Source organism: Schistocerca nitens, chromosome 3 (assembly GCF_023898315.1).
Source record: "Schistocerca nitens isolate TAMUIC-IGC-003100 chromosome 3, iqSchNite1.1, whole genome shotgun sequence".
Taxonomy (NCBI): Eukaryota; Metazoa; Arthropoda; class Insecta; order Orthoptera; family Acrididae; genus Schistocerca; species Schistocerca nitens.
In genome coordinates, this window is record NC_064616.1 from 700,217,983 (window position 1) to 700,241,205 (window position 23,223).

Consider the following 23,223-nt stretch of genomic DNA (forward strand, 5'->3'; position numbering starts at 1 on the left):
TATTTTTCAGTATATCGATAATTATACAACAAAACAACCCATACGTTGCACATATTCAAATTCGGTAAAATTTAATCCTGGTCAGACGTAAGGGTTTTATCTGTAATTGATCACTTCCTTCACCACTGGTAAGTTTTAATATGAGAAATGCCGAGTTGCAGCTGTATGTCCCCCTGTAATTGGCTAAATAAGTCACTTAAAAGGTCCGAGGGAGGCACCGCGTACTACCTCCTACAGAACCGTACCCAGTAAAGAACTGTGGCGTTCAAATCAAACTTCGGGTTGATTGTTGCTTCAGCCTTTCTTTTATAATTTTGGTAGTACTTACGTGGTGAGACTATGAGGTCATGCAATTATATTCTATGTATACGGGAATTCAAGTCAAGCGCCAATGAGGCACTTCCAGAAAATCATCTACTACTCGGGTTTGATTAAAGATACCTATAACTTATGCGTTTTTACCAGTCGCGTGTTACATGCACAAGAGCACATCATTTATCGCCTATTGGAGTGAAATCCCAGGTTACCCACTAAAGCCGAAAGAGTATGGAAGCGAGTCTGCATAAGCGGTAACTGACAGCCTGCAGCGAGACAATGTAGTTGAAGCAGCGGAGTAGAGACGATGCATCGGCAGCAGTGCCAGCTTCTGTTTATATACGTGATTTAATTCAGTTTTGGTTATGACGATCTTCTGCGAAAAAGTGAAGTGTCTGTATATTTTGTTGTGCTAACTAGTGTGAACTGACTTATCCCAAGTGGTTGCGTAAATTTTAGTGCATTTGCATTGAGTGAGCGGACTTTGGATTGTAGTAAATACCAGAAGTATAGTAGCCGCAGAAGAAAGGCAGCACCGAGAAAATTCCTTGGTCAATATTAAATTACTTACAGTATAGAGGAAAACTTATTAAAATGGATTGGGACTGCGCTTGTTGTGTACTACACCCATTCAAATGACCAATGTCTATAAAGAGCTGTAAGATGTGTTGTCCACTGTTGACAGTCTTCAAGCTGCTGTCCTGGGCTACAGGGGTATTAGGGCAGCTGAGACGAATGTTTTGAAGCCTCTGGAGCCTATAGTGTCGCCTAGGATTCCTGATGTCACTGCGCCTTCCGATTCGCACTTCCTGGCTGGTCGATACTTACCTGACGGTGAATGGCGAACATTGTAGGGGTCGCGAATCACTAGACGGAAAGCGAAAATGGCTACTGGCCGCACAGCTGCCCCCTAACGCCTTAAAAACAGGTCTGAGGTATTTACAGTGTTTTCTGTAAACTGCACCCAGTGAAATTTTCATCCAGAAAAGGTGGAGGGAGGGTCAACTAACTCACCCCTCCGTCTCCCCGTCACAGGACCTGCCCCGGCCCGCACATCTATATCTACATCTACATCTACACAGATACTCCGCAAGTCACTGTATGGCACATGGTGGAGGATACCTTGCACCACTACTAGCCATTTGCTTTCCTGTACCACTCTCAAATAAAGCGAGGGTAACAAGACTATCTGTATACCTCCGTATGAACCCTAATTTCTCGTATTTGTATCTTCGTATTCCTTATGCGCAATATGTTGGCGACAGTAGAATCGTTCGTCAGTCAGCTTCAAATAACGGTTCTCTAAATTTTCGTAATAGTATTCCTCGAAAAGAATGTCACGTGTTTTTCGAACTTACCAGTAACAAATCTAGCAGCCCACCTCTGAATTGCTTCGATGTCTTCCTTTCATCCAACCTGGTACTGACCCCAAACACTCGAGCAGTACTCTAGAACAGGTCGTACCGGCGTCCTATATGCGGTCTCCTTTACAGATGACCCACACTTTCCTAAAATTCTCCCAATAAACGCTGTCGGCAATTCCCCTTCCCTGCCACAGTCCTCACATACTCGTTCCATTTCATAAGGCTTGGCAACGTTACGTCCAGATATTTAAACGACGTGACTGTGTCAAGCAGGACACTAACAATGCTGTATCCGAATATTACGGGTTCGTTTTCCTACTCATTCTCATTAAATTACATTTTTTCTACATTTAGAGCCAGCTGCCTTTCAAAGCCAGCCGGAGTGGCCGAGCGGTTCTAGGCGCTACAGTCTGGAACCGCGCTGCTGCTACGGTCGCAGGTTCGAATCCTGCCTCGGGCATGGATGTGTGTGGTGTCCTTAGGTTAGTTAAATTTCAGTAGTTCGAAGTTCTAGGGGACTGATGACCTCAGAAGTTAAGTCCCATAGTCCTCACAAGGGAACCTCCCCATCGCACCCCCCTCAGATTTAGTTATAAGTTGGCACAGTGGATAGGCCTTGAAAAACTGAACACAGATCAATCGAGGAAACAGGAAGAAGTTGTGTGGAGCTTTGAAAAAAATAAGAAAAATATACAAACTGGGTAGTCCATGTGCAAGATAGGCAACATCAAGGTTAATCTGAGCCCAGGAGCGCCGTGGTCCTGTGGTTAGCGTGAGCAGCTGCGAAACGGAAGGTCCTTGGTTCAAGTCTTCCCTCGAGTGAAAAGTTTAATTTTATATTTTCAATTATTATCTGTCCGTCCGTCCGTCCGATGCGAGGTAACGGCGCCGTAGTTTGGGGACGCTACACCTAAACAAACGTCGAAACACACGACGTCAGTCGACTACAGCGCACGGAAGAGAGAGTATTCCTGCTAACGAGGCTCCCTGGCTGGCAGTTGACTGGCTCTGAGAACTATGCGACGTAACTTCTGAGGTCATCAGTCGCCTAGAACTTAGAACTAATTAAACCTAACAAACCTAAGGACATCACACACATCCATGCCCGAGGCAGGATTCGAACCTACGACCGTAGCGGTCGCTCGGCTCCAGACTGTAGAGCCTAGAACCGCACGGCCACTCTGGCCGGCTGGCAGTTGACTGTTCGCTACTTTCGACGAGAGTGCGTTAAATACGTGAGATGTATCCCGTGAGGTTTTGCGGTGCGATCCCACAACAGACACTAAACTTATTACAGTGAACAGAGACGTCAATGAACGAACGGACAGATCATAACTTTGCGAAAAGAAAGAAAGTAAACTTTTCACTCAAGGAAAGACTTGAACCAAGGACCTCTCGTTTCGCAGTTGCTCACGCTAACCACGGGACCACGGCGCTCCTGAGCTGACACTCTCCTTGATGTTGCCTATCTTGCGCATGGACTACTCAGTTTGTATATTTTGCTTATTTTTTTCATAGCTCCACAGAACTTCTTCCTGTTTTCTCGATTGATCTGTGTTCAGTTTTTCAAGGCCTATCCACTGTGCCAACTTATAACTAAATCTGAGGGGGGTGCGATGGGGAGGTTCCCTTGTCAGAGCCATTTGAACCATTTTTATCTGCCATTCACAACACGAACTAGAAATTTTGTCTAAGTCATCTTGTATCCTCCTACAGTCTCTCAACATTTTACCGTACACCACAGCATCATCAGCAAACAACCGCAGGTTATTACCCACCCTGCCAGCCGAATCATTTATATATACAGAGAACAACAGCGGTACTGTCACACTCCTGACGGTACCCTTGTCTCTGATGAACACTCGCCATCGAGTACAGCATGCTGGGTTCTATAGCTTAAAAAGTCTTAGAGTCACTCACATGTCTGTAAACCTATTCCGTACACTCGTACCTTCGTTAACAACCTGCAATGCGGTATCGTGTCAAACGTTTTTACAGAAATCTGCGGCTCGTGCTGATGAAGAGACCTGGAAATGCTCGAACAAGAAATGTAATGCCTAAGTTTTTACAATCGGAAGATATTATAATTTTTTAAAATTTTCTGTCGAACTCAATAACATTTATTTACTTGCGACCATATCTCCAGAAAATACAGTGGAAAACATCGAATTACAAACACGGATTTTAAAATTAGTATGTATTCTACTGGACAAATCATACTTTAAAATAAAATATGGTTTATACCCGTGGCTCAGCTTATGTTACATGTAATGTGCGTAAGATGCCTTGTCGCTCTGACAGAAAGACCATTTTGCATGTATACGGAGTGAACCAGAACTATACTGGCAAAATTTCTGAAGTTGTCCAGGGATATTTTCCGAGTATTTTGGTATAAGGTAGAGTATTTTGGTATGAGGGAGCCGTACCCCTCGGTGTCTCGTTAAAGAGAATTACATTTTGTTTGATTTATTACCCTTACTCTTTATTACCCTTGCTCTGAAAATATCTCCACAAAAATGAAAATGTCGATGGTATGGGCAGTGTGTCTTGTTTGGAAACAAACTTGTTCGATTCACTGGCGGTACTTCTGTTATTAACAGTAAGGCCTATTATACTCTTGGACCTCAAGCTTGCATTCAGTAGTGTTCGATCCAGTTGTTTTCCGACAGCGTTAATTGAACGTTAACAGCGATACACAACAATATGTATAGGTTTACTGATGAAAAATCGGCAGATATGCATCTCGTATATGGGTTCACGGATTGCAATGGAAAAACGTCACGACGACGATATGGTCAGGTGTTCCCGCAGCGACGGTAACCCCATAATAACGGTCTGTACATAAGTTCCCATGAATAACCTGATCCTCTCGTGTTATTACGTTTTAGTGATTGCGTATTACAGCCTTTTACACTGTTTTGAACGTATTTTCGCAGATAGAAAGATAATTTTGGTAACAAAACCTATTAAGTCACAATTACGTTAGGCTTGTACTATAGGCAGAAAGCGGCTACTAGGGTATCGGAGAATGTGGTATGCACATGTGGGTTTGTTAGGATAGAAACACCCCCTACACTAACCCGTTGAGATACGTTCTGATTTCAAAAAGGGAAGAAAATTGTCCTCATTAATTAAAGAAAGTAGCATTCGGTACGGTAGATCGGAGAAATAGTGTCGATACGGTACTAGTTACCTCCAGCAACGTCTATGGAAAGATCCCAGCACTAGTCTCGTTTATAAACTGTACCAATGCCCACACCGTCCTAGGGTCAGAAATGTTGCTGAAACCAGGCGTTGACAGCAATGAAATTGTAAACTCAATTGGAATATGTATCGTAAAGATAGATTGAACGCTGGTGGCGGAGGCGTGTTTGAAGCCGTAAAAATGCGATTATATCTAGTGAAATTAGTATAGATTCCGAATACGAAATAATTTGTGTAAAGATAAATGTTAAAAGTGCTTCACATCTGGTCATAGGATGCTTTTATAGATCACGTGCCTCATACATCGCGTAAATTTTTTGATCATTTCAGTTAACAGGGAGACTCAGGTGATTAAGGCGAGTTGTAGGGACAGGGAATCGGGTGAACTGCTCTAAATCCCTCATCAGAATATTACCTTCAGCGGCTAAAAAGAGGATCTACTTCTGAAAATAATGTATTAGATCTCCTGTTCACCAATGGGAATGCAGTTTTCGACTCAGTTAGCCCGGAACAGAGAGTCAATGGTCATAAGGCTGTTACAGAATAACTGAATATAAAGGAAGGTAGGAAAATATTTCTACTTGGCAAGAGCGATAATAAAACGGAATTCAGATTACCTGAATGGTAAACATAAAAACTTGATCTCCAGCACCGACAATGTTGAGAATCAATGTACGAACTTCAAGAGCATAGTACAATAAGAGTTAGACCGGTATGTGTTGAGTAAAGTTGTAAGGGATGGGAAGGACCCGCCGTCGTTTGGCGGCTGTGTTAGTGAGCTGCTAGGAAAGCAAAGACAGTTTCACTGCAAGTTTAAACCTGTCCAAAGCCTCACAGACAAATAAAAATTGAACGAAATCAAAATTGGCGTAAGGAGAGCCACGCGTGAAGCGTTCAACGAACTCGAAAGTAAAATTTTCTCTGTTTCTCTAAGGAAGATCGCTCTTCAATTCCAGCTTTAGATCGTCGCACTAATGACAAAATGACAGATATCGAAATAAGCGAGCATGGATTAGAGAAGCAATTGAAATCGCTCGTCGTGGGAAAAGCTACTGGACCAGACGGGATACCAATACGATTCTGCATTGATCAGCCAGAACTTTATGATCACCTACCCAATAGCCGGTATTTCCACTTTTGGAGCGGATAACAGTACCATCGGGTTGTGGTAATGAGGTCTTGGTAGGTTTCTGGAGGAAGTTGGACCACATATGCTCACACAAGTCATCTAATTCCTCCATAATTCCCAGGAGGTGATCGATGATCTCTGCTGCTATGTTCAGTCACGTCCCATATGTGTTTGATCGGGTTCAGATCTGGCAAGTTGGGCTGCCAGCACACCAATTGGAACTAGCCTTTGTGTTCCACGAGCCACTCCATCACATTCCTGGCATTATGACGTGGCGCATTATCTTACTGAAAAATGCCACTTCCGTCGGGAAACATGATCGCCATGAACGGGTATACGTGGTCTGCAACCAGTATACGATACTTTTTGGCCGTCGTGGTGCCTTGCACGAGCTCCGCAGGACCCATGGTTGCTCACGTGAATATTCCCCATAGCATAACGGAGCCGTCGCCAGCTTGCCTCCGTACCGCAGTCAGGCATCAAGGACCTGTTCCCCTGGAGGACGACGGATTCGCACCTTCCCATCGGCATGATGAAGAAGGTATAGCGATCCATCAGACCAAGCAACGTTCTGCCACTGCGCCAACGTCCAGTGTCGATGGTCATGTGCCTATTTCACTCGCAGTTGCCGATGACGTAGTGTTCACATTGGGGCACATGCATGGGTCGTCGGCTGCTGGGACCCATCGCTAGGAGTGTTCGGTGAAATATGTGTTCAGACACACTTCTACTCTGCCCAGTATTAAAGTCTGAAGTTAGTTGCGTCTAGTCGCTGCCTCTTCTGTTTTACCAGTCTGCCAAACCTACGACGACCGACATTTGTAATGCGGGGTGGCCGCCCAGCCACAAGACTTGTGGACGTGGTTTCACCTTGGTTTCGTCAAGTGTTGAAGACACCACAACACTCCTCGAGACCCGACAAGTCGTGCAGTTTCCGAAATGCTCGTGCTGAGATTCCGGGACATCATAATCTGCCCTCGTTCAAACAAGATAGGTCGCGTGCCTTCATGCTACACATGGATAGCACGCTCACCGATACTACATGCACCCTGCGTGTCTCTTACTAACAGTCATTCCTCAGAAGGTGACACTGCTATCGCCCGGACGGGTTTATATCAATAGTACGTCGGTATTCGAAATGTTGTGGCTGATTAATGTAAATAGAGTATGCGAAAGAAATTTCTCCTCTTCCAGCAGCAGAGTTCTGTAGGCCGATGGAGGAACAAAACCTTCCTAATGACTGAAAAAAAGTGCAGATCATGTCCGTTTTCATGAAAGGTCGTCAAACATACGCACGAAACTAGAAGTCTGCAGCTCTGACGTAAGTCTGTTGTACAATTCTGGAACATGTTTTATGCTCGCGTACTGTGACAATTCTGGAGACCGAAAAACTCTTCTTTAGAAATCGAAATGGATTCCGAAAACAAAGTTCTAATGAAACGCAGCTCGCTCTGTTCTTACACGAGATCCAGATTTCAGTAGCTACAGCCACCCAGATTTATGCCATGTTTCTTGACTCCCGGAAGGCGTTCCACACAGTGCCGTACTACCCCCCTAACGAACTGTATACTACAATACTGGCCATTAAAATTGCTACACCACGAAGATGACGTGCTACAAACGCGAAATTTAACCGACGGGAAGAAGATGCTGTGATATGCAAATGATTAGCTTGTCATAGCATTCACACAAGATTGGCGCCCGTGGCGACACCTACAACGCGATGAAATGAGGAAAGTTTCCAACCGCTTTCTCATACACAAACAGCACTTGACCGGCGTTGGCTGGTGAAACGTTGTTGTGATGCCTCGTGTAAGGAGGAGAAATGCGTACCATTACGTTTCCGACTTTGATAAAGATCGGATTGTAGCCTATCGCGATTGCGGTTTATCGTATCGCGACATTGCTGCTCGCGTTGGTCCAGATCCAATGACTGATAGCAGAATATGGAATCGGTGGGTTCAGGAGGGTAATACGGAACGCCTTGCAGGATCCCAACGGCCTCGTATCACTAGCAGTCGAGATGACAGGCATCGTATGTGCACGGCTGTAACGGATCGTGCAGCCACGTCTCGATCCCCGAGTCAACAGATGGGGACGTCTGCAAGACAACAACCATTTGCAAGAACAGTTCGACTAAGTTTGCAGCAGCATGGACTATTAGCTCGGAGACCATGGCTGCCGTTACCCTTGACGCTGCATCACAGACAGGAACGCCTGCGATGGCGTACTCAACGACGAACCTGGGTGCACGAATGGCAACACGTCATTTTCTCTGATGAATCCAGGTTCTGTTTACAGCATCATGATGGTCGCATCCGTGTTTGGCGACATCGCGGTGAACGCACATTGGAAGCGTGTATTCGTCATCGCCATACTGGCGTATCACCCAGCGTGAAGGTATGGGGTGCAATTGGTTACACGTCTCGGTCACCTTTTGTTCGCATTGACGGCACTTTGAACAGTGGACGTTATATTTTAGATGTGTTACGACCCGTGGCTCTACCCTTCATTCGATCCCTGCGAAACCCTACATTTCAGCAGGATAATGCATGACGGCATATTGCAGGTCCTGTACGGGCCTTTCTGGATACGGAAAATGTTCGACTGCTGCCCTGGCCAGCACATTCTCCAGATCTCTCACCAATTGAAAACGTCTGGTCAATGTTGGCCGAGCAACTGGCTCGTCACAATACGCAAGTCACTGCTGTTGATGAACTGTGGTATCGTGTTGAAGCTGCATCGGCAGCTGTACCTGTACAAGCTCTGTTTGACTCAATGCCCAGGCGTATCAAGGCCGTTATTACGGCCAGAGGTGGTGGTTCTGGGTTCTGATTTCTCAGGATCTGTGCATCCAAATTGCGTGAAAATGTAATCATATGCCAGTTCTAGTATAATATATGTGTCCAATAAATACTCGTTTATCATCTGCATTTCTTCTTGGTGTAGCAATTTTAATGGCCAGTAGTGTAGTATACGGAAAATCAGGTCAGCTGTGTCATTGAATTCATCAGATTCAGGCAAACAAAGCACAATACGTTATTCTCAATGTAGAGATATCTTCAGACGTAAAAATAACTCCAAACGTACCGCAAAGGAATGTTATAGGACCATCACCTTTCATAACATACAGGGGGTCTACTTGAGCCACTGTAGGTGGGAAACTATTTACCGTATGGGTACCAAAATTTATAGAAATTATTTTCAGTCTGTGCGCTGCAGGATTTGCGTTGTTAACTCTGTTAGTGTCATGACTTTCCGTTAGGCGCCGGGACTGTTGCGACGACGTAGGGCTGAAACACAAGCATCAGTGTGAATTACAGTTGCAAACAGTGAACATGGACCTGACAAGGTGGGCACGACTTTACTCGTAAAGTTGTTTTATCAAAACAATAGTAATAATTGTGCCACTTTTTGCCAATATCGACCGATTAAAAGAATACGGAGAGGTTGTCTTTCCGTGGCTCAACAAAATGATTCGGAACTTCCAATTAACTGACGATTTGGGAATTGTTCCTGGGACAGACCAACAGCCAGTTACGCCATAAGCTGTTCAAGAAGGTACCGTTGCCATGGCAGAAAATGCTGGATGCAGTGTGCAATCTTGAAGTAGTGGACAAGCTATGTCACGACAGCAGAACATCCATGGGCCACCGTTCGAAAAATGCTATGAACAATTGTGAAACGGTATCTCTAGTGTGGTTTCAGGCTATCGTGGATAGAGACGGTCGTCACATTGAGCACCATTTGTTACCTGGAACGTGAACGTGATATGCCAAATAGTTCAAATGGCTCTGAGCACTATGGAACTTAACTACTGAGGTCATCAGTCCCCTAGAACTTAGAACTACTTAAACCTAACTAACCTAAGGACATCACACACATCCACGCCTGAGGCAGGATTCGAACCTGCAACCGTTGCGGTCGCGTGGTTCCAGACTGTAGCGCCTAGAACCGCTCGACCACTCCGGCCGGCGTGATATACCATTAACAAATGTTACCCTATCATGTGGAAATTAAAATGTGGTTCTTTAAGTGGTTATTCGTTATTTTTCTTTTTTTGTCCTTACAAATGTTTCCGCAAAACATACGATCACTCGTTTTTCATGGGGTATCTCTCAAGTGATGAAAGTGTAATTATAACTATCCAGTACATAAATCACCTAATAGATAACGTCGAAAATTCCATGAGGCTTTCCACGGATGATACTGCTGTATACAGGGAAGTCGTAACGCTAGAAAATTGTTGTGAAATACAGCAACACCTGCAGAGGATCGACGCTTGGTGCATGGATTGGCAATTGACCCTTAACATAAACAAATGAAAGTATAGCGCATTAACGGGCACAAAGACTCATTATTGTATGAGTACACGACTACAGTACGAACACTGTAAGCAGTCACATCCATAGACTATCTAAGAGTACGTGCATTGATTGTTTTAAAGTGGAATAACCATATAAAAGTAATCGCAGGTAAGGCAGGTTGTAGACTGGCAAGTGAGATTCGTTAGAGGAATCCTCAGCAAATGTAACTCACCTACAAACGAGGTGGCTTACTATTCCGTCGTTCGACCAAAACTTTGTAAAATTTCTGCCTGAGTTATAACCGTGGGAATCGCCGTCTTCCTCGTCACTGTAGCATTCTATACCATTGCTTAAGAGAGCGAGTTATCATTTTAACCGCAGCGTTCCAATATAAAGTTCAATATGAAGTTAAAAAAAGCAAATAAATATTATCAGAATAAAGAGAAACCTCACAACCTTGTAAGGTGGCAGATCTTAGCACCTTACATGATATTTATTAAGAAATTAATATGTGACAAATACCACGCGGACAGAGACAGCCATTTGACAGAACGATACTAGTATCAACATATCAAGGTTAATACTGGTACGTAAGATTTTAGAACCGTGCGTATTATCATTGGGAACGTGGTTTGGACGGACACAGGAAAGAGTTGTTTGTGATGTCGAACAAGCGAGGTGGCCGGCAGCTGGCCGGTGCTTCACACGGCGGCTGCTTTGTCGTCTGGTTGGCACTTGTGACCACAGGGGGTATTGGGGGAGCCGGAGACCTCACAGGTGGAAGAAGAGAGAGACGGCGTACGAACGGGACAGCGAGAGACTGTTTCCCGCCGTTGCGGCTAACAGGACACAAATATGGCGTGCCCATGAAAGGTGGGAGATCGGCGCGAAATTTTTTTTATTTTTTTTGGTCATCAGTCTACTGACTGGTTTGATGCGGCCCGCCACGAATTCCTTTCCTGTGCTAACCTCTTCATCTCAGAGTAGCACTTGCAACCTACGTCCTCAATTATTTGCTTGACGTATTCAAATCTCTGTCTTCCTCTACAGTTTTTGCCCTCTACAGCTCCCTCTAGTAACATGGAAGGCATTCCCTCATGTCTTAGCAGATGTCCTATCATCCTGTCCCTTCTCCTTATCAGTGTTTTCCACATATTCCTTTCCTCTCCGATTCTGCGTAGAACCTCCTCATTCCTTACCTTTATCAGTCCACCTAATTTTCAACATTCGTCTATAGCACCACACCTCAAATGCTTCGATTCTCTTCTGTTCCGGTTTTCCCACAGTCCATGTTTCACTACCATACAATGCTGTACTCCAGACGTACATCCTCAGAAATTTCTTCCTCAAATTAAGGCCGGTATTTGATATTACTAGACTTCTCTTGGCCAGAAATGCCTTTTTTGCCATAGCGAGTCTGCTTTTGATGTCCTCCTTGTTCCGTCCGTCATTGGTTATTTTACTGCCTAGGTAGCAGAATTCCTTAACTTCATTGACTTCGTGACCATCAATCCTGATGTTAAGTTTCTCGCTGTTCTCATTTCTACTACTTCTCATTACCTTCGTCTTTCTCCGATTTACTCTCAAACCATACTGTGTACTCATTAGACTGTTCATTCCGTTCAGCAGATCATTTAATTCTTCTTCACTTTCACTCAGGATAGCAATGTCATCAGCGAATCGTATCATTGATATCCTTTCACCTTGTATTTTAATTCCACTCCTGAACCTTTCTTTTATTTCCATCATTGCTTCCTCGATGTACAGATTGAAGAGTAGGGGTGAAAGGCTACAGCCTTGTCTTACACCCTTCTTAATACGAGCACTTCGTTCTTGATCGTCCACTCTTATTATTCCCTCTTGGTTGTTGTACATATTGTATATGACCCGTCTCTCCCTATAGCTTACCCCTACATTTTTCAGAACCTCGAACAGCTTGCACCATTTTACATTGTCGAACGCATTTTCCAGGTCGACAAATCCTATGAAAGTGTCTTGATTTTTCTTTAGCCTTGCTTCCATTATTAGCCGTAACGTCAGAATTGCCTCTCTCGTCCCTTTACTTTTCCTAAAGCCAAACTGATCGTCACCTAGCGCATTCTCAATTTTCTTTTCCATTCTTCTGTATATTATTCTTGTAAGCAGCTTCGATGCATGAGCTGTTAAGCTGATTGTGCGATAATTCTCGCACTTGTCAGCTCTTGCCGTCTTCGGAATTGTGTGGATGATGCTTTTCCGAAAGTCAGATGGTATGTCGCCAGACTCATATATTCTACACACCAACGTGAATAGTCGTTTTGTTGCCACTTCCCCCAATGATTTTAGAAATTCTGATGGAATGTTACATATCCCTTCTGTCTTATTTGACCGTAAGTCCTCCAAAGCTCTTTTAAATTCCGATTCTAATACTGGATCCCCTATCTCTTCTAAATCGACTCCTGTTTCTTCTTCTATCACATCAGACAAATCTTCACCCTCATAGAGGCTTTCAATGTATTCTTTCCACCTATCTGCTCTCTCCTCTGCATTTAACAGTGGAATTCCCGTTGCACTCTTAATGTTACCACCGTTGCTTTTAATGTCACCAAGGTTGTTTTGACTTTCCTGTATGCTGAGTCTGCCCTTCCGACATATTTTAGAGTCCTGATTGGCCGAAAAGCGTAGGAATACATAGGTTCGATTGAGCAGCTACCATACAGCGCCAGAAAACAGACCGTACTGCTCATGCGCAGCTACGATGACGTAGGCAGCCCGTGCTTGGTGCTTGCTCTGCTCATACGCTTTTCGTCGCCTCGTATTTCTGGTGAAATTTCGTGCGTGGTGGGGCATCACGTGACCATGTGCACCCCTGCGGAATATTATTGAGAGGACATACAGAGTTGTACTTGGAGCTATTGTTTTATCATATCCCACCCAGATAAAGGATGCAAATAAGGAAGCAGTTCTTCGCAATTATCATTTAAAAATTAGACTCCACAGCTCGAAGTACCATAACATTTTGCTATGGAGTGACTTTGACAGATTTTTTCCTAACTCTGCAATATTGCTATTTAGCATTTCCAACACAGCACTGCAAAAAGCTAGTAGGATGTGATACAAATTTCTTGCAAAAAAAGAAACAGTTTCTTGTGTGTAAATACTTAACAAGGTTGTCTGTGAGGCCAAGAAACTGCACAACTGACAGTTTATATTCTACTCTAGGAATAAATATGAAGCCATGTGGGGAGTTAAAACGATAAAACACGGTATGTTGCCAGTGTACAATTTAGCATAGAATGGAATTCTATAAATTTAAGACGTAAATACAAATTAAGAAATAACTTCAGGCCTAGAGGAAGTACTAGACAAATGCCTTGTGATCGAAAAACACTTTCGCAGAAGGCAGATTTGTAAAATTCTGTTATAGCTGTCATTATATTTGAAACAAAATGTTTAGTTCAAAACTACTGACCAAATTTACCTACTTAGTCAGCTTCAAGTAAATGTTTACGTATGTTCGTACTTTCCCAAACTGCCAAGAGCTCTTACAGTGTCATAAAAGGAACAGGACATCAGAGACTACTCCAGCAGCATCGGAATTTCATAAACCATACTAAAATGCTTCATTCCGCTCTAATTGTACATTTCTATGTCCAGATACACTTTGAGGTACCTGATATTCAGCATTTCATGTGGTTTTTTCGTGATACCAATTTTCTTGGAGGTCCTGTACTGTATTCTCATGTTTCGTTCTATATTATGGTATAATGTCATTCGTCCCAGGAAATGAAAATTTGCACTTGAAATTGAACGAAGTTGCAAGTAGCCAATAGTGCGGAATGAAACACTTCGTTTCAAATAAAATAACTGCCTCAGCGGAAAAAAATTAATAGACGCAAATTTCTCTACAAAACAGATAGAAATAGCTTCATTGCTGTCGTAACCTACGTCGTGAAGTATGGTGATATTAGAGCAAACATCTGACAAAGTAGGGAATTGTAATTGAAACTGCGTACGCGATCCACTAGCTCTTTGTTTGAGCACTCTGATTCTGTGTCAGTCTAGGTGGAACTTCAGTAAAACCACTTGCGTGACCAGTATTAACCTTCGTTAAGTTAGGAAAAGGGACGATTAGGGATAGAGCCTCCATTGTGCCAATGATAGTATAGTTAGTTTAGGGAATTAATTTGACTGTAATATTTTAGATTAGGAATATTGCTCATCCTGTTTTTAATGAATAAATGTAAGATTTAATAACAGACCATAATCAAAGCATTATCATTTCCGTAGGTAGCAAACTACTGATAGAATAAATTACCATATTAATTCGATGCAAACGACAGGGAGGTATATTCGCGGCATTAAACACGGCCGATAAGTCATATATCAGTAATGAACTCAAGAAGTTTCATATTCATTAAACCCCCCGTACGTTGCAGCCTGAATGCTGCTCGGCAGTCCGGGGTCCGTAAAGATAGAGGAAAAGGGAAGATTCAAAGAAGAGCAGCACGTTTCGTAAGATGGTCATTTAGTAAGTGCGAAAGCGTCATGGAGATTCTTATCCAACTCCAGTGCCTTGTGGCTGGAGTTCCGAGAGTGTATGTTCCTAGAACAGTCAACCAACATATTCCCCCCAGCGGGCTCGCCGCTCTTTGGCGGTTAGTGCTTGGCTACCACGGGGCCCCAGCCTTTGCAGCATATTTTCCCTTCCGTGCTGCATGTCTATCCTCCTGCTGTTCTTTTCTCCTCTCTTGAGGAACATGTCTGGAATGTGTTTGGAAATGTGTTCTGCATTTTCAGTAGTCAATATCAGAACAGTCTCTCCACTGTTTTTCGTTTCTTTTTTCTTCCTTCGTTCCTCTTTTTCTATCTTTCCTCCGTCCGCAGCTCGTGGTCGTGCGGTAGCGTTCTCGCTTCCCGCGCACGGGTTCCCGGGTTCGATTCCCGGCGGGGTCAGGGATTTTCTCTGCCTCGTGATGACTGGGTGTTGTGTGATGTACTTAGGTTAGTTAGGTTTAAGTAGTTCTAAGTTCTAGGGGACTGATGACCATAGATGTTAAGTCCCATAGTGCTCAGAGACATTTGAACCATTTTTCTCCCTTCGTGCGCGCTCCTGAAGGATGACCCACGCGTCTGATGCTTAATAGGTTACTGGGTAACGCGTAATTCCCAGCCCCGAGTCGACAGGTAGGGTACAGGCCAGGCCGAGAGAGGGTTGATTGCCTGAGCTCTACTTTCCTAAACTGCCAATTGGTCCCTCTGTCACGTGTTTGGGAGATGTGACCTGAGTTGCGAACAACCACCTAAGGCGGGTGCTACCCCTTCTGATTGGGGGGGGGGGGGGGAGTTGGAAGGAGAGCGCCATCGATGACGATGCCAATCATGGGAGATTTTCTCGCAATGAGCTAATCATCTTCTTCACAGTCAACGTCTACTAAACGTAAGCCGAATGAGGCTACGATTCAAAGACCCTCCCACCTGCATCACTGTTCCTCGTGGTATCACATACTGAAGATGGTCAGCTCTTCGTTATGATAAATTCGCTTACTGTTCAGAAAGGTGTTGTTCCAGTTGCTGGCCCAGTAAAATCCTGCTGTCGTTTACGCAATGGCACTTTCTGCATCTACATCTACATGGATACTCTGCACATCACATTTAAGTGCCTGGCAGAGGGATCATCGAAACACCTTCACAATTCTCTATTTTTCCAGTCACGTATAGCGCACCGGAAAACGAACATCTATATCTTTAAGTGCGAGCCCTGAGCTCCTTTCTTTTATTATGGTGATCTATTCTTCCTACGTAGGTCGGCGTCGACAAAATACCTTCACATTCGGAGGAGAAAGCTGGTGATTGGAATTTCATGAGAAGATTCCGTCACAACGAGAAACGCCTTTGTTTTAATGATCCTGTAACATTTCAATGTTACTCTCTTTCCTATTTCGCGATAATACAAAACATGCTCCCTTCTTTGAACTTTTTCGATGTACTCCGTCAGTCCTATCTGGTAAGCATCCCGCACCACGCAGCAGTATTTTGAAAGAGGACGGACAAGCGTACTGTAGGCAGTCTCTTTAGTAGCTCTGTTACATTTTCCAAGTGTCTTGCCAATGGAACGCAGTCTTTGGTTAGCCTTCCCTACAACATTTTCTGTCTTCCTTCAAATTTAAGTTGTTCGTGATTGTAAGTCCTAGATATTTAGTTGGATTTGCGGCCTTTAGATTTGGCTGATTTATCGTGTGACCGAAGTTTAACGGATTCCTTTTAGCACTCGTGTGGATGACCTCACACTTTTCGTTATTTAGGGTCAATTACCAACTTTCGCACCATACAGACACCTTTTCTAAATTGTTTTACAAATTTTTTTGATCATCTGGAAACTTTACTTTTGGAGACTACTTCTGATTCTTAAACACAACAACTGCTTGGAGCTTTGCTCCTCCACAGCTGTCCTGTTTATGCCGAGGCCCATCATAAGCTGAATTCGTCCCATGGTGTTATTTACACTATGCTGCTCGATGGTCTGACCAAGGCAGAAATCCAAACATACCTCACTGATCAGGGTGCCATTGCAGTCCATCAGGTAATGGAAAAGGTAGCAGCATCCTAGTGCCTACATGCACCCTTTTTCTCACTTTTGATAGAGTGGTGCTTCTGTCAAAGAGCAAAGCAGGCTATGAAGTTATCACAGTCCGAACATACATCCTGAATCCGATGCGCTGCTACCAGCGTCATTGTTACGACCATACTCGAATGTCCTGTTGAAAACCTGCCAAATGTGTAACCTGTGGCAGGGATGCTCACGAGGGCGATTGTTAGCCTCCTTCTCCCCGCTGTATCAACTGCAATGGCGAGCATGCCGCCTCCTCCCGAGATTCTCCCGTGTAGCTTAATGAGCGGTCCGTTCAGGAGAGCCAGGTGAAGGAAAAAGTGCATTACCCAGGTGCTCTCAAGTTCTTGGCTAGTGGGAAACCCTGCGCTCTAGCATACGGCACTCACAATATTGTTCTTGGTACATCTCGCTCCACGAAGGACATGGCTACGCAGACATGAGATCTCACATTCGCACCGCGGTTGTAAAATCCTCCAGTGCCATGGTAGCACCCCGTCTGCTCCTACAGCTGTGCAACATGGCACCAAAATTTCGTGTCACAGAGCAAAGCCACCTGCTTCACAACCGGCAGTTCGGAAAGAACAGAAGGAATACTCCTGCGAGGACTTCTTACATCCCTCCATCCAACAAATCTCTGAGTGCCTCTACCAACCGGATAGGCTTCAAGAAATCGAACAAAGGCAAACGGTCTTCTCCTTCGCCAACTCAGATTCTCTTTGACGGTGTCACCATGTAATATCCTCGTCCGGCCGACCTCCGTGTCGCCGGTACACACCACCAACTGTGCTTGAGCCCTGAACTCCACAGACACAACTCTCACTAAGCAGGATCTTCCAGCCTCTCGCCCTGCAGCAGTGAGTCTTCGAAGTCTGGCACTAAGCAGCCACTGACATGACACCCCTTCATTTTTTCCAACCTCCCCTTTCCTCATCATGACTCTCCTCCAATGGAACGTTTGCACCCTTCGATCCTACAAAGAGGACTTATGGCGGCTCTTGGAATCACACCATCCGCTTGTTCTCTGCCTCCAGCAAACAAAATTGCGTCCTCACGACCGCTTTAAACTCTCGCATTTCTTGCCGGTCCACTTTGACCTTCCCCCCAAGGTCAGCTTTCCATCTCATGGGGGAGTCATGCTGCTCATCCGGGATAATGTTCATAGTCAACCTGTCTCCCTGACTTCAAACGGTTGCAGTTCACATTTTCCTTCTTCACTTCACCTTTTTCCTTTGTACCGTTTACATTCCTCCGTCATTCGGTGTCACCAGGGCAGACTTCCTACAGCTTATTGGGCAACTCCCTTACCCATTTCTGCTGCTCAGTGACTTTAATGTGCACCATCCCCTTTGGGGTTCTTCCAGCCCTCTCGGCTGACCTTCTCAATCAACTTAAAGTCATCTGCCTTAACATGGGAGCACCCACGTTCCTTCCAGACTCGATGCATACCTATTACCATTTAGACCTCTCCTTCTGCACTGCCCAGCCTGCCCATCAGCTCGAGTGGTCCGTTCTCTCTGACGTGCACTCGAGCGACCATTTCCTGTGTGCTATCTCTTTTCTGACTCCTACCTCACCTACGTGCACCCAAAAATGGCAGCTTTCTAAGGCCGACTATGGGCTTTACTTCTCCCTGGCAACCTTCGACGAACAACATTTCCAAAGTTGTGATGACCATGTAGAATATCTTACAAACGTTATCCTTACCGCCGCAGAACGTTCCATTCCATGCACTTTCTCCTCACCGCGCCGTGTCGCTGTCTCTTGGTGGACTGAGGCGTGCCGCGACGCAGTTCGCTCGTGGAGACATGCTCTCCGCGTATTTAACCGTCAACCTACGATGGGAAACTGCATTTGTTATAAACAGTTGCGTGCACAATGTCGCGTTCTTCGGTATAGCTGAGAAGCTAATTGGATTTCCTTTAGCAGTTATTTCAACAGTTCCTCTTCCTCTACCGCCGTGTGGGCTAACCTCCAACGGCTCTCTGGGATCAAGGTCTCTAACATTCTGCGTGGTGTCTGTTTGTTCTAAGTCGTGTCTCCCTACCACTTTCGGGCAACGACGCTCTGAGCGTGTTTTTTAGGGAATTGACTAGTTTGAACCTGGGACCTGTTGCTGGTAAGGAGACGCCAGACCACACATGACACGTAGAGTTCAGAAGAGTTCAGTGAGACTATCGATGATATAACCAAATACTTAATGATTTCAGCGTCAGCTCTACTGCACTCCCTGTGAAAGAATCTTAATACTAACTAAATTTAGTGAAGGGGTTCAAGGCTTTCCTATTTTTAATTAGCTGGTAAAATAACGTAGAAAAAGCAGTTAAATTTACCATTGGAAATTTTATTCTACTCACAAAACATTGTTTATAAATTGCACTATTGATAAAATGAAATATTTTAATACAGGATGATAAAAACCAACTGCGTTCAACAAAAATGTGAACGAATATTCCCTGAGTGGGTTTCCAAGTTCTACAATGGATCGAAGGATGACCTATGCCACATCACATCTATAATTTAGGTTTAAATTAAGTTTCACAAAACAGAAAACTATCAAAATGGTCTACAGTGACCCTCAATTATCTTTAATTACTTATCTAACTTGTCGTAAATTACAGTGGCTGATGTGGCTTCTCAATAATTATATAACAGAAAAATCATCGCGTTTCAGATTTTAACTTACATAGCAAATGTGAATACCATGAGTTTTAATTGACGATCGACACTAGTATTACGCAAAAAGGGGGTGTAACAGATGAGACTTCTGCAGTTCTGAGTGAAGCTTTATGCGCTGTTATGCGGCATCGCGTGTGTTCATTACCATGTCGTTGGTTAGGCAGCATCAGCGGGCGGCGGGCGGCGCAGCTCCACACCTCGCCGTCTCGCAAGCATTTCTCTCCTAACTTCTCCTTACTACAATTTACCGAAGTTGGTTTAAAAGAAAACTATCTGGCTGTGTTTTCATCTGACCAATCAGGGTCTCAAGGTTAACACCTTAAGCTCCGCCTACAAAAATTCTGTCTATCCAATGAGAAACGTTATACTTTTCGTGGTGGGGCAATGTTTTTAACGTTTGCAACGTAACAGATACGCGAAAACGTCTCACGCTAAAACTTGCAGCTGGTAAGATCTATACTGTTGTTCTGGAGGGCTCTATCTTTTAACATGGGTGGGGGGTTGTCCTGGCGGTTACTTTTCGTGGCGGGGCAATGTTTTTAACGTTTGCAACGTAACAGATACGCGAAAAAGTCTCACGCTAAAACTTGCAGCTGGTGTGGCCCTTTAAGTGTTATCGTAAGATCTATACTGTTGTTCTGGAGGGCTCTATCTTTTAACATGGGTGGGGGGTTGTCCTGGCGGTTACTTTTCGTGGTGTGGCAATGTTTTTAATGTTTGCAACGTAATAGAGACGCGAAAAAGTCTCACGCTAAAACTTGTAGCTGGTGTGGCCCTTTTAGTGTTATCGTAAGATCTATACTGTTGTTCTGGAGGGCTCTATCTTTTATCATGGGGTGGGGGGTGGTCCTGGCGGTTGGATGGCACGTGGGTGTCCTTCCCTTATCGTAGGGCCTTCTAGCTTAACACGGGTCTGCTCTCGGCTTCTGTTCTTGTTTCTCCCCTTGGAACTGTGTCTGTCTCACGGTGGGAAGGTATGACATGCATTTAGGCATTCTTGTGTTAGTCTGTGGTATTCCATTTGCTCACTCGTTACTCGTATTACTTTGGTTAATATAATGTCACGATTTATTCGGAGCTATGTGACATACTGCTGGATTTGCTTATAGTGTCAGGGTTTTCATGGAAGGTGTTGGATTTGCCTGACACCTTACATATCACCACCCTTCGAACTTAATTTTTGCACTGAAGTTAGGCGATGATTGAATCGTTGTCTAAGTCAGTCAAAAATTATTCCTTTATCTAAATTTTGTTGCCTACTGTTCAGCCACGTTATTCTGTTTCTATTTGTATTACTAATTTATTTTTTATATTCATCCACATTATTCTCAAAAATATGTTTATATTGACAAGAGAAGAATATTCTTATGCTATTATTATTATTATTAATTTCTAATTATTTTCTTTCTTTATTTAAGTGTGAAGTTTGTTATTGAAAGTGAGGAGTCTTTCACATCGATTTTCTTAGAAATATTTTTTTTATAAATGTAGTAATTAAGTAAAATCTATTCCTAACACATTTTCTAAATATCATGTACAAGTAAAATGTTTTCGTTTCCGGACACTCATTTCAACATTGTTACACTAACAAATAAGAATTATTTCCAAGAATTGCTTTGACAAAGAAATATACACACACAAGTATTGAGATATTATCCTAACAAATGGTACAAATGTTAAAAAAAAGGGAAAACATCCAACAAGAAAACTTTTTATTCTTTGTTTTTATAAGGAGGAAATATGTAAAATATAGTTATTCTTTTATTTTTATGAGGAGAAAATAAGTGGCATATAGTTTTAGTGTTTATTATACCTTACTTTTGTTTATTATATACTGCCCATTTCAGAATTAATGACTTATTTTTATCGATAGTCTATTTTTTACTTAAGTCCATAGTCAATGACTGTTATTTTGTAGTTTATTAGCTGTCTGGAGTGCTTAAATTATTTAGTTTCTCACACGTTTCTTTTGCAAAATTCCTACATCACATAATTTGATTTCACACATTCACACAATCCTATGAATGTTGAAGCATGAGGTTGGCGTATGTTTTTGCATGAGATGGATGTGGGCAAGTATTTGATGTACAGCTTCGTTCGTCGTTCCTTGTTGGCTTTGCAACGGTGTGATGCTGTTGTGGAGGTCCCATAATGGAATGGCACTGTGAGTGCAGAATCTCGTGATTTACTGGCTTTGTATCCCTGAAAGTCATCATTATGTGTCGCTGAAAGCGGTCGTTTTTCGTTGTGATACTTCGCAGACGACTAGATTACAATAGGATAGGGATTTGGGAAGGTATGTCGTCTATTCTTCACCCATCTTCTTTCTTGGTCTCAATCTTGTGAATCTTCAACTTATGTTATTCCTGCTTTTTCTCTGCTTCTTACTTGATTCTTGATTCTTCTCTGGGCAGGATATGGGAATATTTATTGATAACTAGCCGCTTTGAAGTTCTCCTCTTAGTAACAGTTGAATAAATTGTTTGGACGTGTCATTTTTACTTTTTGGAAGTTTTCTTCAGTTTCGTGCATCAGCGTGCTGTTTAATAGCAGTAGTGTGACTTTTACACATTTTTTTTGCCAGTAGTGGCTTGCCCAAGCGGTCTTTTCGTCGGGCCGTTGTTTGCTCGCTCCGCTGAGTCGGGGCGTCCTGTGGTCTACGAGTGGTGAAAGTCCGGTGTTTGCTTCACTGTCCCTTCAGCAGTAGATTTACAAGTGCCCTTTGTTGGTCTCACTGTCCTTTCCCTTCTCTCGACGCTTCTGCCTTGTAGGAATCGTGTCTTGCTAATTACGTCCTTTCCTTGCTTGATACTTCTCTGGTTGCAACTTGTGGGTCGTTGCATCTGGTTTTTTGCTGGAGTTTTTTACATTGGTTCTTACAAAAAGTTTTACTTATATTCATCTAACATATGTCTAGTACCTACATTGTTTTACGCCTTTTTTAAAAAGCTTTACAAATTTCGGCGCCCTTTCCATGTTACGTTTCTAAGATATTTTTAGTCTTAACTTCTACAAGAATCCTCAAATTCGTTTTTTATATTTGTGTAGTGTTGTGGTGTATAGCATTTTAGTATTTCATGCTGTTAGACTATCTACGCTTTATCCCTTCACCTTAATCTATGGTACTATTGGTGTTATTTTTGTTTTTATTGAAACTACTTCCTTTTTCCCACCTTCTGACGATCTTATCTGCAACATAATCTTGAAATATTGTGCTGATTATTTACCAGTAATAAAATTAATCTTCAAACTTTTTGATATGGCTCACATGGTGAAGTCCTAAGGTTTTGCCTGTTTTTGGGTTCATAAGTTCCACAGCATTATCATGAGCAATTCGGCTAATTATGACAGGTCCTTTGTCTGCAGTGTAAAACTTATGTATTTTGTGTTTCTGTTTGCTGGAGAGATGGTGTGTTTCTACAAATACTTTCTGGCCTACTAAGAATGTTCTTTTAATTGCTGTTCTATCTCCTCTTTCTTTTCTTTTAATGGCTGCCTTTCTGATGTTGGAGAGTGCTGTTGCTATGACTTGTTTGTGCTGTCTACGTGGTACAATAGGAAATCTAACATTTTCTCTGGTTATGTTTGGTGGTTCAATATTTTTAAGTACAGTAACTGGAGGTAGTAGTGTAGTGC